The sequence below is a fragment of the Sapajus apella genome, unplaced genomic scaffold, assembly GCF_009761245.1.
Source record: "Sapajus apella isolate SASKATOON/1434 unplaced genomic scaffold, GSC_monkey_1.0 scaffold251, whole genome shotgun sequence".
NCBI classification, from domain to species: domain Eukaryota; kingdom Metazoa; phylum Chordata; class Mammalia; order Primates; family Cebidae; genus Sapajus; species Sapajus apella.
Genome location: NW_022437191.1, coordinates 1890 through 12768, shown reverse-complemented (window position 1 = coordinate 12768; position 10879 = coordinate 1890). Strand labels below are relative to the sequence as shown.

The 10879-nt window shown below is 43.1% G+C and overlaps 1 non-coding gene across 1 annotated transcript; it reads left to right on the top strand.

Moving 5' to 3' along the window:
• Window positions 1–1233: 1233 nt before the first annotated feature.
• On the top strand, window positions 1234–1374 carry LOC116545223. The gene has a single exon (XR_004266249.1). It is a non-coding gene; the product is annotated as a U4 spliceosomal RNA (small nuclear RNA).
• The last annotated feature ends 9505 nt before the right edge of the window (window positions 1375–10879 follow it).

Below are 10879 nucleotides of genomic sequence, written 5' to 3'. Positions count from 1 at the left end.
TGAAATAAACATGAATGCACATTTTTCAAGTTACGGAAAAATTCACTCAACATAGTCTTCACACTTAAAACGCAAAACTGTCAGAGGCATCTTAACCACAGTGACTTTAATTTAAATAAAAGCTTTAGAAAAAGTTAAATCTGGGCAGGGTGCAGGGCTCACAAGTGTAATCCCAGCACTCTGGCAGGCCAAGGTGGGAGGATCACTTGAGATCAGGAGTTCAAGACCAGCCTGGGAAAATAGTGAGACCCCCATGTCTGCAAAAAATATAAAAATTAGCTGGCGTGGTGGCGCGTGCCTGGTCCCAGCTACCCAGGAGGCGGAGGCAGGAGGATCGCTTGAGCCCAGGAGTTTGAGGCCACAGTGAGCCAGCCATGGTCGCACCACTGCACTCAAGCCTGGGAGACAGAGTGAGACCCTGTCACACACACACACACCCCCGCCCCGACCAACACACACACACGTTAAATTTGTTGGATTATATATTTAGAGGTTGAGCACATTTGGTTATAAAATATGGTTGCAGGAACAAGTTAATAACTAAAGACCCAAACTTTATAAAAATATACCAGTACTTTAAGCAAAAAGCATTCTTAATTTAAAAATAAGTTTTACTTTAAAAATAATAGTACTCATAAATTATTTTTAAAATCAATAGTAACATAGAAAAGTAACAATACTAAGCCGGGCGCGGTGGCTCAAGCCTGTAATCCTAGCACTTTGGGAGGCCGAGGCGGGTGGATCACGAGGTCAAGAGATCGAGACCATCCTGGTCAACATGGTGAAACCCCGTCTCTACTAAAAATACAAAAACATTAGCTGGGCATGGTGGTGCTTGCCTGTAATCCCAGCTACTCAGGAGGCTGGGGCAGGAGAATTGCCTGAACCCAGGAGGCGGAGGTTGCGGTGAGCCGAGATCGCGCCATTGCACTCCAGCCTGGGTAACAAGAGCGAAACTCCGTCTCAAAAAAAAAAATAAATAAATAAATAAAAATAAATAAAGAAAAGTAACAATACTAATAGCCTGACACAAACTGATGACAGGCCTTTATAAGAGACAACACTATTCTTAATAACCTAAATAAACAAACATTAAGGCCGGGTGCAGTGGCTCACTCCTGTAATACCATCGCTTTGGGAGGCCGAGGAGGACGGATCACTTGAGACCAGGAGTTGGAGACGAGCATGGCCAACATGGTGAAACCCAGTCTCTAGTAAAAATACAAAAAAAAGAGCTTTGCACAGTGGCAGTATTGCAGTCAATGAGGTTTACCTGAGGCGCGATTGTTGCTAATTGAAAACTTTTCCCAATACCGCGCCATGACGATTGGAAATATAGTTGGCATCAGCAATTTTTGGCAGTCTCCACGGGGACTGAATAAAACAAAAAAATTAAATAAATTTTAAAATAAAGTAAATTAAAATGGAAAAGAAATACAAAAAAATTATCCAGGCGTGGTGGTGCACACATGTAATCCCAGCTACTTGCGAGGTTGAGGCAGGAGAATCCTTAAACCCAGGAAGCAAAGGTTGTAGTGAGTCAAGATCATGTCATTGTGACAAGGGTAAAACTCTGTCTCAAAAAAATTTTTTTTCATTTAAAACAGTGCGTTCCTCCTCTTGCTTTCTGAGGACTCCCTGCTCTGTAACTGAGTAGGGGCTAATAAACTCTCTTAACGTCACTAGACTGTGCGACTTGCCATAAATGCCATTTCATGTGAGATCCAGAAACTGTTGTTGGGGTCTGGGACAAGACCTCTTTTCTGGTGACAAAACTATATTAATTCTTCTTTTTTCTGTTCTTTTCTTTGAGACCGAGTCTTGCTCTGTTGCCCAGGCTGGAGTGAAATGGAGTGATCTCGGCTCACTGCTTCTTACGCCTCTGAGGTTCAAGTGATTCTTCTTCGTCAGCCTCCTGAGTAGCTGGGATTACAGGTGTCTGCCACCATGCCTGGCTAATTTTTGAATTTCTAGTAGAGACAGGGTTTTCCAATGTTGGCCAGACCAGTCTCGAACTCCTGACCTCAGGTGATCCACACGCCTCCGCCTCCTAACGTACTGGGCTTACAGGCATGAGCTACCTTGCCTGGCCGGCTTGTATCCTCGGTGATCACTTGGATATGGAGGGTGAAGGAGGAGGGGTGTCAAGCAGATATCGCTCTTGGATTACCACCTGAGATATTAGGTACAAGGCTCTATTATTCGTTCAAACCCTGAGAGCGCCAACAAACCACTTGAGGCGGTATGGAGCAACATGCTGTTTTAATCAGCACCTGGGTGCAGACAAGCTGAGGCCTAAAACGGCATCAGCCCCAAGTGAGGGCGAGGCAGGGGTTTTCTAGTCTCCTGTAAATGGGAAGTATTCCAGTCTGACGTAACTGCTACGTGGACCTAGAGGGCCTCTCTCTTGATCTTCAGGGGGTCCTTGTCTTCTGGCCTGCCCTCTTCTAGCGTCTGCTCTCTTGCTGACCCACACTGCTGGTGCAAATGGTCTTGTACCTTGGGACCGGGCCTGAGGAGGGACGAGTTATCCCCCCAGGTTTGCACGCCCCAGTGAGAATCTTTCTTTAGGGAGAGTAGGCTGGCTTATTCTTCTTTGTTAGGCAGAACTTGGTTTTGCGGGTGCAGTGGGCACCTCAAGCTGAAAGCTTGACTCCTCATACAGGCCAAACCCTATGTGGCCGTTCCTGTGACTGCCAGGCCACTTTAAGGCTGAGAGACAATTTTGTCTGGACTCTGTCCTTCTGTGTGTTGGCAGATCTGGGGGTGCACCAGGTAGGATCCCGTGAAGAGATCTCAAAGGTGTTTAGTCCACTGTGTTTATCACATCATTTCCACAATCAAAGATGAATAAAATATAGAGGCTTATTTAGTGATAAGATTGATGGTGCACCTGTGCTAGGCAGCATTTTAGTTCCTTGAGACACCAAGGAGTTGAGACAATTATTTGCCTTAGACTTTTGCATCTGTAAGTCCTGCTGTCGAGAACCATGTGCATTACAATGTCTGATTTGGTCAGGCGGGATTGGGGCTGTCTGTAAGCTTAGGTGAGGGGAGGCTAGTGTCCAGCAAGTATCCAGTACCCCCTCAACATCCCAGTTCTTCTCCACCAATCTTCCAATTCTAGGACTGATGCGGAGGCCCTGAGAGCGACTTAAGAGGGGAAGTAGTCGGCGTGCTCTGTGGCTAGCTTGTTTGGGAGCGTACATTGTAAATCCTCTACCCACAAAAAGTTGAAAACAGTAGTGTTTCAGCTTGAGTTTCTCCTAAATGGCTTGCAGTCGTATAAACCAGAGCATGCATACCACAGGGCAACATGAGGGACCCTCTACCACCCTTTCTCCCAGCCGCCTAGGTGGGCATCTACACAGAATAATATATGCAGCCTCAGTGTGTGAAAGTCCAGTGCTTTGTGCTTGGAGTGTCATCAGGGAAGGGCCCCTGACTTGGAAGGTTGCCGAGCTGCCGCAGAGGGAAGGAGGGGGTGTGCGGTGCTGCTGGGTCTGCGTCTCGCTCTCTAACAGGAGGACGAGAGAGCCTTGGTCTTATGAAGACCTTGGGTGTCCCCGCTCACTTCAGCCCTGAGCAGCCTGAGGCAGGCGCTGGGCCCTGGTTCTGGAGCTGAGAATACACCTTGGGCTTTCACAGCATGGCTGGCACAGTGGGCATTCAGGTGCCTATTTGGGGACTGCTATGGAGTCCTGTGCCAGATGCAGTGGTGCACAGCTGGGAGCCAAGGGTCCCTGCTTCTGCTGGAGAATCTGGCCAGATGTAAAGGGTTGAGGTTAGCGGTAGGGGTAGGGTTGCGGTTAAGGATAGGGTTGATGTCGAGGTTTGGGGGTTGAGGTCAAGGGTCAAGGGTCAAGGGTCAGGGCTAGAGGGTAGGATTAGGGATTGGGGTAGGGATAGGGTTAGGGGTTGGGATTGGGTTAGGGTAAGGGGTTAGGGTTAGGGTTGGGGGTTGGGTTTAGGGTAGAGGTGAAGGTGGGGGTAGGGTGGGGTGAGGGTGAGGGTAATAAGCAGATTAGTAAAAGCAATTCTGCTTCACTTCAACAACAACCTTCTCCAACTCATTTTGTCTCCACGAACTTATTTTTCCAGCAGAAGAATCCCAGGCTTCTTAAAGCATCCAGCGACTTTTCACACCTTAAATCTGTGAAATTCTGTCTTCTTCTGCCGTATGCATAGTTCAAACATACAAGATGAGGCAAAGCCAGACAGATTCCTGAAGGGACCTGAGAAATTCTTCTCTTTCTTTCTCTGAAACAAAATGAATTATCTAGACCATCAGTTCTAACCTTCAAAAGCCAAACCTGTTTGTGAGATCTCCTTTAAATACTACTGTAGACCCAAGTGTTTATATGATATTATTTTAGTATTTATATTAATATAAGGGAGAAATGTTTAAATCTGTCTACGCCACATGTGCCTCTGGCTTATTATACAATTAATTGTCGCCTCAGGCTAAACTTTGGTTTCTGTCTCTAATTGTTGTCGGAATGAATATAACTGATCTCAAAACATCTGCTTTTATTGTAGGGACTCGTGCTGCCATCTCCATTCCTCCCTCTTTTCTTGTGGTCTGTGTGGAAGTTCTTTAATGCGAACATTTTGACCACCCTCATGCTCCCATGTCCTCTGTCAGCACATTCAGACTTACCCAGCCAAGGCTGCCATCTAAGGCCAGGGATTTTTTAGGGATCTTTATTTTCCTGTGATATGGTTGGCACCCCTTTGGCTCACTTTATCATCCCAGTGTTCTTTTCATTTTAGGAGCCCAAGAGGGCAGAAAAAGAAGTAGGTGAGCAATTAAACCTTCTGAGTCGGGAGAGAGTCCCGTTGTGTTAACCAATGTTGCAGAACATCGTATGTAGGAATCTCCTGCAAATAAGCCATGTGGCTGCTGAGCACACATGCCCGCTTGCTGCTGTGAGCTCAGACTCCCTCATCATTAGTCTTTTCTATCTCTGGAGGGAATTATAAGGGCCACTTGATAATCTGCAAGTCATAGAGAGTTAAAGGTGTTTCCCCAAAACCCTGAGGACAGAATGAAAGGTGAGGAGTGTTAGCCGAAGCTCAGAAGTGCAGGAACGTCTCTCAATGGCAGGTCTTTTTTCCTTTGGAAGTCTCCCTAGAATGGGGTGAAGGACTCTGCCCATTCTAGGATGAAAAATTGGGATATTAGACACCCTCAGATATTTATCCCAAGCCTTCATTTAGGGTTCTTAGTGAGTTTGTTCAGCCGTCACAGTCTCAAATGCTAAGTAGGACATTGGAATCTCTCCACAGTCCAATGTAGCGCTGTCTCTTAAAGTTGAGTTTCTCATTATTCTCACTTGACATACCTTATGTATCCCACACTCACCCTAATAACACATCGTGCTCACTGTTACCTTTGCAACGAGACTTGAATTTTACTCAGCCTGGAGGAGTGCACTTCACATGTCCAGACCCAGTTCTGACTCATTCTTCAGCCCTGCATCAGTCAGTGGGGGCTAGGTTAAACCATGGGGACAAACAACCTCCAAGTTTCAGTGGCCCAAAAATCTTCTTCCTCATTTATTTGCATCTCATCATGTGTCAGGTGAAAGATAGCTCTGTGCTGTGTCATCCTAACACAGGAATCGAGGCTGAAGGAGGTACCATCAATAAGATCCCCATTGCTATAGAAAAGACAAAAGCATGCTGGATAGAACTGTTTCTTGAAGAGTTCTCCTGAAAAAGTCACATATTATTTCTTCTCACCTCCAATGGCAAAAAAAAAAAAAAAAAAAAGTGGGATGGAACAGTCAGAATGCGTTCATAAAAAATGAACTGAAAATATGTGGAGAACAGCGCCAATGACTATCGTGAATGCCAGCATGCATTCCTGACAACCCAGTGCTGCTGCCCTTTACACTTCTTCTGTCTTGCAAAGTATTAGAACTTCTTATCTGAAGCCGTACCACTCAGAGGGACTGCAGAATATATAATGACATCTCCTTTAGGATGTCCTTAGAGAATTCAAGGAAAAGAAGTTAAATAATCCAAAAGTGCTTTTGGGTACAGCTGTTTAGCACTAGAGGGTAAGATTAGAGATAGACTGTAGTGATAATATTAGGGTTAGAATTGGGGTCTGGGTCAGGGTCAGGGCTGAAGTATGGTTAGAGGTGGGGTCATGGTCAGGGTCAAGATAAAAGTGAGGGTCAAAGGGTCAGAATGAGGGGCCAGGGTATGGATCAGGATTTGGGTCAGAGTCAAAGTCTAGGGACATGGTTAGGGTTAGAACCAGAGCTTTGTTCTCAGGACCCACCCAGGGAGAGGCCATGGCTTTGGAGCATCTGGTAGCGTGTCCACAGTGAAGACCAGAGTTTCATTCTCCTCAAGTCTGACCTGGGGAGACGTGGCTACAGGCCACGTGAGGAAGGTGAGGCAAAAGCTTCCTGTCTGCTCCCCATGTACAGAGGAAGAAACTCTGACACTGGCTTTACTTCCACACATTATATTCTACAAGTCTTGTTTTCAGAAGCAGGCTTTGCTTGAGGCTTTGGCTGCTCATCATCATTGCATGTCATAACATATTGTAAGATTTGGGTTTGTTTCTGGAGTTTGATTTTCATATAGAGAAAGGAGACATGCTTAGAGCCACCACCAGGACAGCTGGGATGAAAGCTAGGGATGGGCAGGTGTCCTTCAAGTCACCCCAAGCCTGAGGCTGGAGGAAACATGTACACCCCTCGTAAACACTTCTATTCATGTTTTAATTACTCATTTTTCTTACAGCGTTAAAGTAGTCAAAACAGTATTAAAAATGAAAAGTAGGCATATAAAAACTTGCAACATTATTTAAGTTTAAATATATTATTTGTACCTCATCAACATTTTTTATTTTGTGGAGAAAGTCTGAGGTTAATTGGCAATATCGTGGTAATAGTAGATAGGATAGTGTCTGTTTTACAAACATTAACATCCTACATTACATGTATGAACCCCGAAAATCTGAGACAGGTCTCAGATGTTTTAGGGAGTTTATTTTGCCAAGTTTGAGGATACCCACACCTGTGATGCATTCTCATGTGGTCCCGACAACATGTGCCCCAGGTGGTAGGAGCACAGCTTGGTTTTATACATTTCAGGGAGACATGAGACATCAATCATTATGTGTAAGATGTACATTCAGTCAGTCTTGAAAGGTGAGACAACTGGAAGAGAAGGCCAGACAGGGGCTTCCGGATCATAGGTAGATAAAGATGAATGGTTTCATTCTTTTGAGTTGCCAATACCCTTTCCACTTGAGGCAATTAGATATGCATTTATCTCAGTGAGCAGATGGGTGACTTTGGATAGAATGAGAGGCAGGTTTGCCCTAAGCAGTTCCCAGCTTGACTTTTCCCTTTAGCTTCATGATTTTGGGTCCCCAAGATTTATTTTCCTTTCACAAGGTATGACATGTTTTCCTCTGAATGTTAATTATTCATTGTGTATTTTATTACACAAATAAGGCACAGTTTTTTTAAAAAAAATCATCACCTTCATGACTAGCTATATAGACATAATTATATAGAAGTTCAAATAAATTTGGAAACATTCCAGAGTTTGGGTTTCCAATAATTCTTTGTGATTCTTTAAAAGGTAAAGTGATTTTTCCCCATAAAACATAGAAACATCTAAAATCACCCATAGAATGTCCTGCCATTTTTGTTTCTCTAGTTTCCTTATTTTCTGCAAAGCCTCATTGAGGAGATTGAATATCCTTTTAAACTCTTCTGTTTTAGAAAGTGTTGTGGTGAAACATTGAATCATGATGGCCGTGGGTTCGGCTCACATTCTTTCTTTCTTTGAATATTTTTTCCCGGTGGCCAATACTTGATTCTGGTGTATTATGGCTAAAAAGTAGGCACTGGAACAAAATAAAGACAAGAAGTATTTGGAATAAGTGACCCAGTCACAATGAATCAATTTGCCATTGGAACATATTTTTACAAAGTCACTCTTTTAAAAATATTTAGCCATGAATTGAAACAGAGTCTGTAAGTTTCCTTTTTTTTCCCTGGTCTAAGGCATTTTAGAGGTGGAACCCAGGACACAACCACAGTACAAGAAAAAAATATGATAAATCAATTTGCACATATGTAAAACCCATACTCACCGAGTGAGGAGTTAGCTCCTCCTTCTTGATGGCTGAGTGTCTACATCAATTATTTGGAACTCCAAAGGAGATTTCTATTCAACTCCATTTGCTTATTCACCTACATGTACAAATACAGACACCTAGATAATTCCTTGAAGCTTTAGTTGGTATGAAACACTACAGCACTGTGTTGCACAATTCATTCCTGTGTTGGTCATCAGTAGCTCTTTTTATTGGCTCCAATTTTTCTTTGACATATTTCAATTTTTTTTAATACTTACTCACTTTCTGACACTTCAAGATTATCCTGGCTCATATATTTACTTTCCCAGTTCTAGTATCAGACATTTCTTCAAAGAGCCTGATTCCTTTCAGAATGGTAGGAAAACTTATATCTGGCTGCCAAATGAGCACATTTTGTCTTGTCCCTCATTCGCAATGCTAGGAAGTATGTGTATGTATGTCATCTACCTGTACACACCCAATTACAAAGGTTCCAATGTGGAACTGTATGTATCTGTATTAAACTAAACATAAGTTTACATTGGTGTCTTCACCTGTGGTCTACTGTCACATGAATCTTTCTACCCTTCTTCCCTTGCTAACTTGTAACCTCCCACTTCAACAGTGAGAGACCTGGTTCCTACCATCTATGACTTATGTAACTCATTGTTTGATTCCAGATACAGATACTGTGGTTTTACAATTGTTCACAATTACCCCTGTTGGAAAGAACTTTATAAAATGGAATCCAATGATGAAGTATAGTTCATTTGCCTTCAGCCCACAGATTCTATTCGTTATCGAAGGGACTTAGGTCAGCATGATTTTCCCCACACCTTCAGTGAGTTTTTCCCACATTTGTGTCTTAGTCCACTTTGTGTTTCCGTAACAGAATGTCTGAGGCTGGTAATTTGTAAGTAAAAAAGATTCATTTGGCTCACAATACTGGTGACTGCAATGTCTGAGATTGGGCAGTTGCATCTGGTGGGGCCTCAGTCTTTTTCACCTCATGGTGGAAAGTGGAAGGGGAGCAAGGGGTGGACCAGAGATCACAGCAAGAGGAAAAGCAAGAGAGAAGCCAGACTCTTTGTCTATGTACTCTTGCAGGAATTAATCCATTCCTGTGAGAGCAGACAGAACTCACTCCCATGGGAGGGCATTAATCTATTCATGAGGGATCGATCTCCATAATCCAAACACCTTCCACTAGGCCCCACCTCCCCACACTGTCACATTGGAGGTCAAATTTCAACATGAGTTTTTGCAGGGACAAACCACATCCAAACCATAGTAATTTGTAGCATAGTTAAATTATTTTTAACACTAAGTATTCTGTGCTGGGATACTCCACATCCTGAATAATATTATTTAATTAGAATAGAGTTTGATTTACCCATTTAGCTGTAAAATTCTGCATGTTTTGACAAATGCATAGTGGCAGGTATCCACTGTTAAAGTATCATATGGAATGCTTCAAACCCCCACCCCATGCAGCCAAAGCCTTCCCATCTGTGTAGTTTCCCTTCTCCAGAATCTCATTAAATGAGGTCACACTGTGTGGATTCTCCTGAGACTGTCTTCTTCCACTTGGCAATGTGCATGAAAGATTCACTCATGTCTTTGTGTGAGTTGATAGCTTGTTCCTTTCTATGGCTAAATAGTATTGCATTGCATGAATGTATCACAACTTGGTTATGCATTCTGGGGAGCAAAACCTTCCTCTTCTAACATTGTTCCAGGGTTGGAGGCCTTCAAATTAAGTGACAATAGATACAATAGTAGGGGAGAAAATACTTGGCTTCTTGTTTCATAAGTGTCATCATGGGACAAAATTCACCAGATGGCAGGATCCAGTTTACAAAGGAGTAAAAATAGCCCAAGGACAAGAAACAAGACTAGAATCTGATAACTCTCAAGGGGTATAGTTTTCTTATTAAAAATTTTTTTTCAGACAGGGTCTGGCTCTATCACCGAGGCTGGAATGCAGTGGTGCAAGCTCTGCTCACTTCACCTCTATCTCCTGGGTACAAGCAAGCCTCCCTCCTCAGCCTCCTGATTAGCTGGGACCACAGGCACATACCATCATGCCCAGCTAATTTTTGTATTTTTAGTAGATATGGGGTTTCTCCATGTTGCCCAGGCTGGTCTTGAACTCCTGGGTTATAGTTTTTCATTGAAATATAAAATTTCTCTCCATAGTAACCATCATTTTTGATCACAGATAATCAAACTCAGATTATTCTTGTTTTAAAAAGAAGTCTAGTTTTGCTAGATTTTGCCTGATTATATAAGAGCAGCAAGAACAAGAGGCTGACCACATAGGTGCTTTCAAGCTTCTTTGCTGGAAGTTTTCATACAGAATCTCAGATTGGACTTTTAAAGGCCTTATTGAGGCTAAAAGCCAAGCCCAGAACATACTATCATATTTCAGCTGCAGTCCTTATGGCTTTGGGTAAATTCCTCTTTTCTTGAGGCCCCCAAACTATCCCCAAAGCCTGGGTCTACAAGAAAATGACCTTCCTTACTAATCTGTAAGGCTGTGAACCCTGTAATCTAGGTATCAGGCTGGCTTTTCTCAGAGTGCTTTGTAAGGATGGGCTCCATAAAAGTCAACCTTAGTTCCTTAAAATTGCTGGTCATAACTGATCTTAGGTACACTATTCCTAAATATGATATTCCAGTAAAACCCTTGGTAATATAAACAAAGTTTCCAATTATGTCCTGTTCTAAGGTGAACAGATTCTTATTGGACTTCTGCTAACAACT